The sequence below is a fragment of the Somniosus microcephalus genome, chromosome 3 (assembly GCF_052327205.1).
Source record: "Somniosus microcephalus isolate GS21.2 chromosome 3, FLI_Smic_1.0, whole genome shotgun sequence".
In the NCBI taxonomy this organism is placed as follows: domain Eukaryota; kingdom Metazoa; phylum Chordata; class Chondrichthyes; order Squaliformes; family Somniosidae; genus Somniosus; species Somniosus microcephalus.
In genome coordinates, this window is record NC_140989.1 from 56,218,266 (window position 1) to 56,231,030 (window position 12,765).

Sequence of the window (12,765 nt, forward strand, 5' to 3'; positions counted from 1 at the left end):
GATCCATAAAGCAGTTGCTCATAGCATTCTGTCAGCATTTCCTCTCCTTTCTTAGGACGATATACAGATAATCCTGTAATGCACTGGAACTTCACATTCACAGCATTTATTCTTTAGATGAGATGTACTGTTTGCCTTTTTTTCTTCGGTGAGTTTGAATAGGGTTGCCATCTTTTGTTAAGTCAAAAATAGAATTGAGACAGGTTAGATAGAGGTAGGACAGGATAGGGATGGCTCAGGGGTCATCTGAAGTTGTGTTTGTTGCTGGTGTCCAATTTGCATTTTTGTAATCTTCAAAGACAGCCCACTCCAAAACTGGATGTATGATCCAAAACCCAAGCTTTGAGTTTGCTGATAGTTTTCACATCTTTTGTTGTCAGCACCAATTGTTTCCTCACTTCCGCTAATCACCATCATTGCAGCCTCCAAGTCTTCATGTTGAGTTGCACAGGAAGTTTTTTTAAAAATAGGGTTATGATATCAGAGCAGCGTTCTAATTGCATCAGCTGACAGCAACATAGTCTTTGACTGAGAAAACAGTCCACATTCTCTTTTGCTGGGATGTAATATTTCTGTCACATTGTTATGAAACTAAAAATGATTGCAGATGTGTTTCAGAATCTATCGCTTGGTATCTCATGGTTGGTCTATTTTAAACCGTTTAGTTGCAAACCAAAGCCTTTTGATGATAACGCTCAGGTTCAGTGTTCTGTGTTTGTCCGTCAGATACTGCTGATAAAGCGGTTTGTTTCTGAACTGAATCTTTTTCTTATCGTATATGTCATTATAAAGCATGGCAGCTCTGCAACTCTTGAGGTGCAGAATTAAATAAAAAACAACAGTGCTGCAAGGGCCCTGCATAGTAAGTGATCAAAGATAACTGAGCAAAACTGGGTTTTTATTTCAGTTCATCATTTAATGTTTGCATTTAGTGCATCAGAGAGGGGTATTATACGAGGGTTGCTGATGGCTGTCACTGGATTATAAGTCATGGTGTGGAGATGCCGGAGTTGGACTGGGGTGGACAAATGTAAGAAGTCACACAACACCAGGTTATAGTCCAACAGCTTTATTTGAAATCACAAGCTTTCGGAGCGCTGCTCCTTCTTCAGGTGAAGTGGAGAAATGCATAAAGACACAGCTTATATAGTCAGAGAATCATGTCAGATGTTTACAGGTAACCTTTCCAACTGCCATTTATCACACCTCGGCAGAGAGATAATCACAGCAGTCGAAAGTGTGAATGGTGTCCAAACAGGTCAGTCAGGGAAACATTACATCAAAGAACAATGAGGTGGGGTCACAAGGGGTCAAATATTGCAGATGCTGGGGTCTGTATGAAAAACAAAAAAACAGACAAAAAACATTTTTTTTGGCTGGAAATCACAGCAGGTCCGGCCGCATCTGTGTAGAGAGAACAAGCCAATGTCGACTCGAGTCTGGATGACCCTGCGTCAGGTGGGGTTACATGTAGCGTGACATGAACCCAAGATCTCTGTTGAGGCCGTCCTCATGGGTGCGGAACTTGGCTATCAGTTTCTGCTCGACGATTTTGCGTTGTTGTGTGTCTCGAAGGCCGCCTTGGAGAATGCTTACCCGAAGATCGGAGGCTGAATGTCCTTGACTGCTGAAGTGTTCCCCGACTGGGAGGGAACACTCCTGCCTGGTGATTGTTGCGCGGTGTCCGTTCATCCGTTGTCGCAGTGTCTGCATGGTCTCGCCGATGTACCATGCTCCGGGGCATCCTTTCCTGCAACGTATGAGGTAGACAACGTTGGCCGAGCCACATGAGTATGTACTATGTACCTGGTGGGTGGTGTCCTCACGTGTGATGATGGTATCTGTGTTGATGATCTGGCATGTCTTGCAGAGGTTGCTGTGGCAGGGTTGTGTGGTGTCGTGGTCGCTGTTCTCCTGAAAGCTGGGTAATTTGCTGCGAACGATGGTCTGTTTGAGGTTAGGCGGCTGTTTGAAAGCGAGTAGTGGAGGCGTGGGGATGGCCTTAGCGAGGTGTTCGTCGTCATCGATGACATGTTGAAGGCTGCGAAGAACATGGCGTAGTTTCTCATGTCACGCTACATGTAACCCCACCTGACGCAGGGTCATCCAGACTCGAGTCGACATTGGCTTGTTCTCTCTACACAGATGCGGCCGGACCTGCTGTGATTTCCAGCCAAAAAAAATGTTTTTTGTCTGTTTTTTGTTTTTCATACAGACCCCAGCATCTGCAATATTTGACCCCTTGTGACCCCACCTCATTGTTCTTTGATGTAATGTTTCCCTGACTGACCTGTTTGGACACCATTCACACCTTCGACTGCTGTGATTATCTCTCTGCCAAGGTGTGATAAATGGCAGTTGGAAAGGTTACCTGTAAACATCTGACATGATTCTCTGACTATATAAGCTGTGTCTTTATGCATTTCTCCACTTCACCTGAAGAAGGAGCAGTGCTCCGAAAGCTTGTGATTTCAAATAAAGCTGTTGGACAATAACCTGGTGTTGTGTGACTTCTTACACTGGATTATAAGACAGTTGAGTGGGTTTTAGATGACATCATAAACCAGGAGAACAAAGCTGGAGTCATTTACATTTAGTTATCTGACCCTGTCATTATGTTACTGGCTAAAATTCATTGGTAGCCACCCAGTATCACTTATAATAGTGTATCTAACAGACTGTTAAAGAAATCTGAAATAAAAGGGAACATGCACATGATATGCACATCAGTGTAGTTATCACCTGAAAGAGAAAGATAGACTAACATTTTGGGTGGGACCCTTCATCAGAACTGTCATGGTCAAGTGGGAGAAACCCTTTTATAGTACTGATCAGAATACAGGAGACTTTGTGATATCCGGCACCGACGGGACGGAGCTGTTGCCGATCTATCAGAACTGCCGGACATACAAAGTTAATGTTGAAGCATACGGAGATTTTCATCTCCGTATCTGACAACAAACACTGTTGCTTAGCAACAGCTTCAAACAGTCGGCCCGTACCTTGGAAGCGTCTCTGTAGCTTAGCAACAGCTTCAGAGAGACTTTCCGAAGCCTGACTGTTGGAAAAAAAAGCCACGAGAAGAAAAACAACCTAACAGAACGGCTCCTGATTTCTGCCGGTAGATCAAGGTTTCCGGACATACAACCTCCGGCTAAACCAAAGTCTCCTGTAATATTGTTCTCTTTCTGGTACTAAATGGCCTGCTTCATTTCCTAGCAGTTTTGGATTGTTAATATATGTCTGGGAGCGCCACCAAGACACAACACATTGGACCCAGAACACCGCATCATATAGTGGTAGGACAAGGGTATGTACCTGCAATCCTCCACAAACTACGGTACCATTCTCACTTGTCGGGAGGTGGAAAGCAGAAGTCAGGTGACTTCCCACAGGATGGCAGGGAAGATTGGAGGATCACTCCAGGGCAATTTTTCAGACCTCTTTGTGGCTTCAGAATGATAATGGTAGAAGCCTGGAAAATGTGTAATATCAGTCTCTGGTGATTCAGGATAGAGTGCTGTCCATATGAGCATTTAGACATGGTATGGAGAGATCCAAAAATGCCTTAATATACCTGGGAATCACACTGTGCAGTGTTAGCGTACAAATGCTTAAAGCGTTTGTTTCAAATTCCTCTATCTACTGTTTATTTTAAATAGGTTATTGCCTCAATTAAATTAGCAGACAAAGAAAGTTGATATAAATTTGTTAAATATTCATACAATAATATTAGAGAAGAGTAATTTCCAAACTTAAGAGCCAGTGGCATTGTTTTTGCCCTTTTGTTATCCAATATAATGTAGAATACTAATGGATGGGACTTTTGTAATATGGAGGATTTCTCTAAATTAAACCTTTTGATGCAGGATGTCCCTATAGATCCACTACATTCCCTCTCTCTTGAACCAGGATCTTGCTGGGCAGGAGGCTTATTACATTTTCCCTGTTTTTGATCTCCCTGCTCCATGGAGCATTCCTTGGCTGAGATAGCAGCTTGGTAACTTGTTTCCAAGAAAGAAGAAAGGAAGACTTGCATTTATATCGCGCCTTTCATGACCTCAGGATGTCCCAAAGCGCTTTACAGCCAATGAAGTACTTTTAAAGTGTAGTCACTGTTGTAATGTAGGAAATGGGCAGATAATTTGCGCACAGCAAGGTCCCACAAACAGCAATAACCAGGTAAACTGTTTTTGTGATGTTGATTGAGGAATAAATATTGGCCAGGACACCGGGGATAACTCCCCTGCTCTCCTTCGAAATAGTCCCATGGTATCTTATACGTCCACCTGAAAGAGCAGGTGGGGCCTCGATTTAACATCTCATCGGAAAGACAGCACCTCTGACAGTGCAGCACTCCCTCAGTACTGCACTGGTGTGTCAGCCTAGATGTTTTTGCTCAAGTTTCTGGAGTGGGACCTGAACCTACAACCTTCTGACTCAGAGACCAGAGTCTACCAACTGAACCACAGCTGACACTTCCACCTGTGTGTTACTGTTAGGACAATCGGCAGGAGATGTGTGACAATGGTGCTTTTTCTTTTATCTTTCATCCTTGAGAAATGCCTAGATTCTGCCTCCCCTTGATGGCAAGCTGATTATGCAAGAAGTGTGAGTCTAAAATTACTTCCTACCACTGTATAACGCAATGGGGCGGATAATGTAGTTTCAGAGCTCAACTGACCTCGGCAATAATGCTTGGTTATTTTTTGTATATTTGCTTGGATCTTCTGGCGTTCAACTCACGATGAGCCAGGACAGGGGCTATTGGGACAGATTGTCAGACATCAGCAGATGTGAAAGGGCTGCTACCGTCTTTTGCAGCGCTGCTGTTTTTTTAAAAAAACGTTAAGTTTGACACAATTTCCGTCATGGGGAGCCCCAATCCTGGATTACTACTCTGAGTCTCAGCAGGAACAAAGGTCGTACCTTGTATTAAGCAAAACAATAGTTGTGTGAGTAGAACTGTGCTAATATTCAATGAGTGGAGCTCTCAGCCACTTATGATGGCCTCTGCAGCTTGCAGAAAACACTGTTTCAATAACATCCGAAACAATGTCTTTCTATATATTGCTATATTACTCACTATACAAGTTACATGGAACAAAAGAAAAGAAAGTTGCATTTGTATAGCGCCTTTCTGACCTCAAGACGTCCCAAAATGCTTTACAGCCAATTAAGTACTTTTTAAGTGTAATCACTGTTGTAATGTAGGAAACTAGTAAAAAAAGTATAACTACATTTTAATTAATTTTTTTCATTTGTGGGCAATATTGTTAATAAATCCTTCACAGGGTTAATTAATATATATATTCCTGTTCATTAGTGATTTATTTCCTCTCCTGCTTGATTAAAGTTGATTAAAGAAAAATTACAAACACATCTTGATTTATCTGTTCAGCATATATTATATACTGTACGGAGTTTACACAATTCCCCATTTATGTGACAAGATGACTTCAATGGACTTGATGGTGGATGTCTCGATAGCAAATAATATTTTTAAGACACGGTTAAAAATGCTACTTCCTCCTAAAAACCACCTCTTCTAAGGATTCATTCCAAACACATTTCATCAAGATAACTATGCAATCAGTGCAGAGTGTGTGCAACCTCTTGAGTCTCCACATGGGAGAAGGAGTCAAAGGTCTTTTCCTGAAGAGAGGAGAAATCAGAGGCAGTTGAATTGAACCACCACATTAGCAGTTAGTCACAGATCAGCATTCGGAGAGTTCTATTAACAGGTTTATTGAGCTCTCGATTCCAGGCTGGTGGCAGGGGTGGGCGGGGCGGCGGTGGAGGTGGCGGGGAGTAACATTCATTGCACAGGAAGGGAAGACAAGTTTATAACTTGTGCTTATCAACTAACTTCAATTTTCTGCTGCTCCAAAGTTAGATTTCTATAAACATTGTGTTGCCTTTCCCAGTGGCCCAGCATGAATTTGCATGATGCACCGCAGCACCAGTTAGCTCTGTGCATTTTCTTACCGACTCCCCCTTCCCAATCTTAGTCAGGCTAACTGATGAGGTGGCAAGCAGAGAGAGGGTGAAAACAAAAGGCTGAGTCAACGAGGTCACTCTCATACACCTTCCAACAGGCGGTTCAAGAATGGTATCGACAGATTGGATGCCTGCGCTCCTGTGGGCCCATATCCCAGGGGGAGAGCAATCTAAAGAATCAAGAGAAAAACAAAAGGAAAACAAACATTACATTTCTTTCATTATAAAGTTGTTGGGATGTCAGTGACTGGTGTTATGGAAGAATCTCTTTGAAATACAGGTTGGCAGGATTTTGAGTTTTTAAAGATGAATGCATTGTCAGACAGCTTTCTTGTAACAGGAGACTTCTGCTAGATTATCCCCGTAGTACGTCTCTGTGGGTCATAGAGCCAAATAAGGAGATTAACAAGACATTCCTCAACATGTCCCCCACCTGATTTCAGTAGATCATTCTGATTAAATAAAACAGAAATTGAAGAGATAAAAGATTTGAATGAAAACTTTTCTGTACCTTGTCTGTCAACAAATGATGACAGATAAGTGAGTTGGCACCATGGAGGCATGAAACTCCACTTGACCTATCTAGAAAGTTTACAGTGAAGCACTTCAATTCTTAACCCTCGTGTAATGCAATCCTTAAGGTAGAAAGAAACTTGATTTGATAGATGTATCAATGGGTCTACCTAATGCTGTGAAGTCCTTCACAACAAATTAGGAATCTGCAGTTGCTGACTGGCATTTATAGTTCACCTTATTTCCTGAATTGCTTAATATTGAATGTAGAGAAAAACAGGAGATTCCAATGTTAATTTGAGCATATCCAAATCCAAACACCAGATTTTGTCAGAGCAGCAGATTTGGATTTCCGTATTGGGTATCTGAGCTCTGGTTCTGTCAACTTTAAAAGTCCTTCCAGTGAAAGTATGAATTCAGGTGTGCACTTTGCTCCACTTTTTAAAGGTACATCATGCTGGCCTCCTGCTGAGGGTGTAGTGCGTCAGAATTCCCAGGGCAGTAAGGATATGCTGTAATTAGACTTCTGCCATGGAGCAACACAAACCTCATGTGCCCACAGCACGGCCTCGATTTTCATTGAGCCGTGAGGCAGGCTTTTAGGCGTGCGGGGGGTTAAAATCGCAAAACCTAGGGGTCGCGACCCTCCCGCCTGGTTCCCACCTCCACGCCATTTTAACCTAGGTGTGTCTGATTGACCCGAATCAATCCCGCCCGCAACAGGCGGGACTGGTCTTTAGGGCCCTTAAACAGCACTCATTGGCCTTTATAATCCCATTTTAACAGGCCCGTGCCTGTTTAACCCTTTTCCCACGTAAAACGCGCCTGGTGGGGATGACGCCTGTGAAACCTGGCGTGAACACTATTGGCTTGCTGACTATCAGCTGCAGGTCCAACATTAAAGAGGATAATTGATCAGTCATCATTTGCAGGTGACAGGACTTTGTTGTCTCAGGTCTGGGGGAACTTTTAGAAGGCATAACCACAGCTGTGGAAGTTTGGAGCCTGACACCCATCTCCTGCGAGACCCCTCTCGCCACCCTCACTCAGCGCTTCCTCAACTGAGGCACCTACCAGAAGCATGGGAGGCCTTTTTTTCCTTCCCCTCTTGGCATTAGAGGACCTCCAGCCCCATTCGCGAAATGACACACGCCACAACTGCAGAAGTTGCCATCAGAAGTTTTATGAAAAACACACAACTGATGGCATTTCCACAAAATACACAGCATTTCACCCAAGTGACTACCCTTGTGACTATTTGTGCTTTACTTTCCTCTTACGCGTGCTCCTACATAGTGGTTCCCCTGTGGCTTCAGCAGATGTGGAGGCCCCTTGCTCACTTTCCTGCTGCTCCTGTCTCGACACCTTTGGTGGGCGTCCTCTGGGATGGCGAGCCTGTGAGGGCTCGCCAGCAGTCTGCTGCTCCTGCGGCTGTGCAGGGGCTGAGACCTCCATCTCCGTTGGGTGTGTACTCCGGCGGGGCTCTGACTGAGGGCCCTGCAGTGGCATGGAAGTGTGAGTGCTTGGAGAGGAGCCCCCACTTCCTTGAGGTCTGCCACCAACCTCCCTCTCATGGGTCAGGTCCCCCTCAGTACCTGCAAGTGGCTTGAGAGCAGCTTGCTGTACATCAGGGGGGCCATGGGGACCTGTATCTGCAATGGCAGTCCTACTCAGAAGGACTTCCATGAAGGTCTGGTTTCTCTGTTCAATAGATGCCCATCGCTCCTCAAGAGATGTCATTCTATTCTGAACACTCACCGTGTTTTCCATACCCTGGCGACTAACCTCCTCCATGGCCGTAGCCCTCCTCTCCTCTACCGTAGCCAGCCTTACCACGGAGGCAGCAATCATTTCCACGTAGGTAGCCATCCTTTCCGTGTTGATGCGTTCATGCGCCAATGACTCCACGGAGGCTCTGCTCATGTTCGCTATGGACTCCTCCATTCGCTCCACACTCGCAGCGACCCTGGAGACAAAACCTGCCAGAGACTCCTGCATCTGTGCCTGGCGTTCCATCACCTCTGATCTTACGGATGGACCCAGAGGCAGAGGGTCGATATGCAGCTGAGCCGAGCTGGCAGAATCCTGCGCCCTCCAACGAGGACTCTCCACTGCTGTCCCTGTCTCCACAATCTGCCGATGCTCACTTGTGAGCTGTGATACACCAGGTGACAACACTACTCTATGTCCCGAAGGTCCCACCGAGGTGTGAGTGTCTGCGCTGGTGCTGGATGCGCTTATTTCTGATGATGCTGCGCCCTCAAAGGTTGCAGATTCCTCTGAGGAATCTGACTGCTCAGGCTCTTCCTCCTGCACCGTGGGGACGGGGGCTCTCGATGGTCCTGTGGGGGAGTCAAGGAAAAAGTTAGAGATGTGATGCCAAGGTTACATGCACATTGCATTTTGCAGATGATCATAAGTCCATATGAAATAACAACAGAAAATGCTGGAAAAACTCAGCAGGCCAAGCAACATATGATGTAGCTTCAGAATCATTTTCAGCGATTCATGCAATGCCAATGAGAGAGATGGAAAACTATTCTGTCACCAGCTTGCGGGGATGCTCCTGCCTGTCCTTCCCCAACGTCCACATCTCGGTCAGCCCTGGCAATCTCCAGGACGCCTTCCTCCCAGGGGGTGAGCTGGGCTAATGAGGGCGGCCCTCCTCTTGTCCTGGCTCGCTCTCTCCTATTGTGAGCTCTCTTTTCCTGTAATGAGGGAGACAAGTGGCGGTTGAGTGAGAATGAAGGAGTGAATGCAGAGATTGCATAGCATAGATACTTAGAAGGAGACAAAGATGGAGTGAGGTTGCAATACCAAGGGCCCTCCCTGTGTGTTGTCAGTTGTGTTAAAAGCATCAGAGTGAGAGGGAGTGTGAGGGCTGCATGGTGGAATAGTTATGTGAATGTGTGCATAGAGAGAGAGGGAATGGGTAAGGGTGCATGGATGTGAGTGTCTAGTGGGATGTGCAGGAAGAGATTGCTAAAGCTGAGTGCTGGTGAGGAAAGGCAATGGGGATCAGATTGAGGGTGATGGAAACATCATACAGTACTTACTTTTCCAGTGCGAAGAAGGTCATGGAATCTTTTCCTGCACTGCAACCACATTCTTCGTGTTAGCCCCAAGGAGTTGATTTGACCTGCCACCTCTAGCCATACAGCCTTGGTCTGAGTGGGAGGCCTCTTCCTCCCTGAAGAAGGGAAGAGGACCTCCCTGTGGGCCCTAGCACCGTCCAATAATGCCTGTAGTGAAGCCTCATCAAATTTGGGCGCAGATCTGGCCCTCCCGCTGGCCGTTCCTCCTGCAGGCTCCTGTGCCATCTTAATGTTGAAGGTTGGAAGCCTGCAGAGGAAGCAAGGCTTGCTGTGGACCTTAAAAGCAGCAGCAATGATGATGTCATATTCTGTGACTTTTTGACTGGAAATACTCAATTGCCAAGGCTTCCCACACGCTGGAAATCAATTGACCAATTGTGTTAAATTTGCATCAATCTCACAGACCCATTTACAATCGTGTCGGAATCACTAAATTCTGGGAACCCGCCAATTCCCCGCACCTGAACTAAAATCGACCCCCACATGTCCATCCGAAAAGCTGAGGCTGGCACAAATCAACACAGACAGGTGCGAGGCCTCTGCACCCCATTTTTATCCTCTCTGTGCTCAGCGCACCTGGGTCACGGGAGCTCAATTTGATTTTAAATTGCAGATGGCAGAATTGGGGTAGGGGGCCAGTGGGTAAGTTTCCCCTCCATTTTAACTGCCCGGTTTCCCATATTCTACAATTCAGCGGACAGAATGTGGCCTACTCTTCCGTGACTGCTGTTCTTCCCGTTCAGCTTATTCTTGTGATTTGAAGTAGTCATTAAGTAACAGTGGGACATGAGTCTGACTCCATATAAATTTTACACAACTTGCACCCACACACTTTTTAATGAGATTCTGAAGTCATCTTGGATCAGTGTTTGAACGATTTGCACATAGACTGATACTGAGCTAGAAAAGGATGGACATAGAGCAAATATTTACATTCACTGAATATAAGTAGAGGGTATGTGAAAATAAAAATAATCCATATGCAAACTATAGATTTTTTTTATCTGTGCTGCGCTCTAATCAAGCTGCAGCTTTGATACTGTGGTTCATTTTCAGCTTTGGCCAGAGTGGATTACTAGCAGCAGTCATAGAAAGGGAAATTGAGCGAGATGTATAACAGGCAGCCAATCTGCTACCGCCCGTGCTCTGCCCGTTGCTGAAGTTAAAAATGACTACCACCACCCCTGTCTTGTTTTACACACTTTGTATAAAAATAATAAATCGCAGGACAACGGAGTATTACAGTTTAACTCTTTTATTCAATTCAATTCAATTCAATTTGTCATGTATGCAGCAGACATGTGTACCACACAATGAAATGTTGATTTTTACGAGTCCTCCCAACATTGGAATAAATATGGCATAGCAATAATAAAAATACTAATAGAAATACAGTAATAATAAATAAAACAACAGTAATAAATAATAATAAATTATTTGTTCATGAGTCTTATGGCCTGGGGGTAGAAGCTGTTTCGAAACCTGCTGGTACGAGACCGTATACTTCGGTATCTCTTACCGGATGGGAGCAGGGCAAAGAGGTTGTGGCTGGGGTGGCTCGCGTCTTTGATGATTCTCAGGGCCTTCCCCCGGCACCTCTCTGGGTAGATACCCTGCACAGCAGGTAGTTTAATTCCTATAGTATGTTGTGCAGCTTTCACCACCATCTGTAGAGCCTTGCGGTCTATGGCGGTGCAGTTGCCATACCAGGTAGTAATGCAGCCGGACAGGATACTCTCAATGGTGCACCGGTAGAAGTTGGTGATAATCTGGGGGGCCATTCCAAATTAAGCATTAGGTCTGTGATCTTACTCATAGCAGCACCAATGGGGAAAAGCCTGGCATTAGGACCCCTAGCCTGGGTCTTCAAAACAATAGTAGTCCTTACAGATGTCTGCAGGCCAATGACAACTCAGCATGTGATCACATGTGAATATAATAGGTATTCCTTACAGATGCCTGCGGGCCAATGATAATTCAATATGCAAATGTTACACACCCCCACCCTGTGTCCAAGACACAAGGAAAATATTCAAGTCATGGACATAATAGAAGAGCCTCGTAGCTGATCCCCATGTCAGGGGATTGAATTATGAGGAAAGACTGGTCAAACTTGGGTTCTTCTGCCCTGGAAGGAGGTGTTTGATAGCGGGCATAATAGAATTATATAAGATGTTGGCCAGTATTTTCCGATCGGAAGCTTCCCACGTGCGGAGGCCTCCGATCTGGAAAAAATCTACGAACTTACCTGAGGGCTCCCGAGGTCCACACACTTCCGCTCCTGGGCCTCTCCAAACTCGAAATACGCATCGCCCACGTATCCCAGAGGCGCATGCAGTTTGCAAGCGTCCCTGGGATCACATGGGCCATGGGGAGCCAAAAGCAGAAGGGAATCTCCCTTCATACTTTTGACAGATAGACCTGTCAAATATATGAATGGAGATCACCCCAAAAACACAGTAAAACATTAAATAAATTTTTTTAAAGCATCATGTTTTTAAAATGAGTTAAAATTACAAAAAATTAAATATTTTAAACAAAAATGTTATTTTTTGAAAAAAATAATTCAAGTTTTTTACAGGGCTAAAAATAAACTTACCTTTTTAAAAAGTTTTTAAATTATAAATGAGTGAAATTTTTTTTTTCCCTTTTTTCAACTCTTATGCTGGCAAAAGCCGGCCTTACGCCTGCTTTTACCAGACGTAAGAATTGTAAGGGTTTTCTGTGTGCGGAGGTTCTCCAGAAAGCGGAACTCTCCACCCGCAGAGGCCCTTCTCCAGGGCAGGCGTCCGATCTATCAAGAGAATTCTTGACAGATCGGAAATGCCGGTTTTCAGCGCATGCACTTCGCATGCCTGAAACCGGCATTTCTGATGTCCCTACGGAAAATACGGGCCATTAAAACAGTAAAGAAAAGGTAAATTTGGAGTAAATTCAAGCAAGTTATTCCATAAAAGCAGAATAAGGGGTTTAGGTTCAAACTAGTGAAAGGTAAATTTAGGATCGATAAAGAACTTGCATTTAGATTGCACCTCTTACATCTTCAGGAATTCCTAAAGCACTTCACCACCATTGAATTACTCTTAAAGTGTAGTCATTGTTGGTTTATAGGCAAGCACAGCACTCTAATTTGTGGACAGCAAGGTCACACAAACAG

At 44.7% G+C, this 12,765-nt stretch overlaps 1 protein-coding gene and 1 long non-coding RNA gene across 3 annotated transcripts in view; one reads left to right on the forward strand and one right to left on the reverse strand.

Moving 5' to 3' along the window:
* The window catches only part of LOC147121072 (protein kinase C epsilon type), a 788,174-nt gene that overhangs the window by 630,254 nt on the left and 145,155 nt on the right, over positions 1-12,765 (forward strand). The gene's annotated exons all lie outside the window — the stretch shown is intronic.
* The window catches only part of LOC147121073 (uncharacterized), a 40,416-nt gene continuing 32,860 nt past the window's right edge, over positions 5,210-12,765 (reverse strand). Inside the window, exon 3 of the long non-coding RNA XR_015076334.1 lies at positions 5,210-6,170. This is a non-coding gene — a long non-coding RNA (uncharacterized LOC147121073). The remainder of the gene's footprint in view (positions 6,171-12,765) is intronic.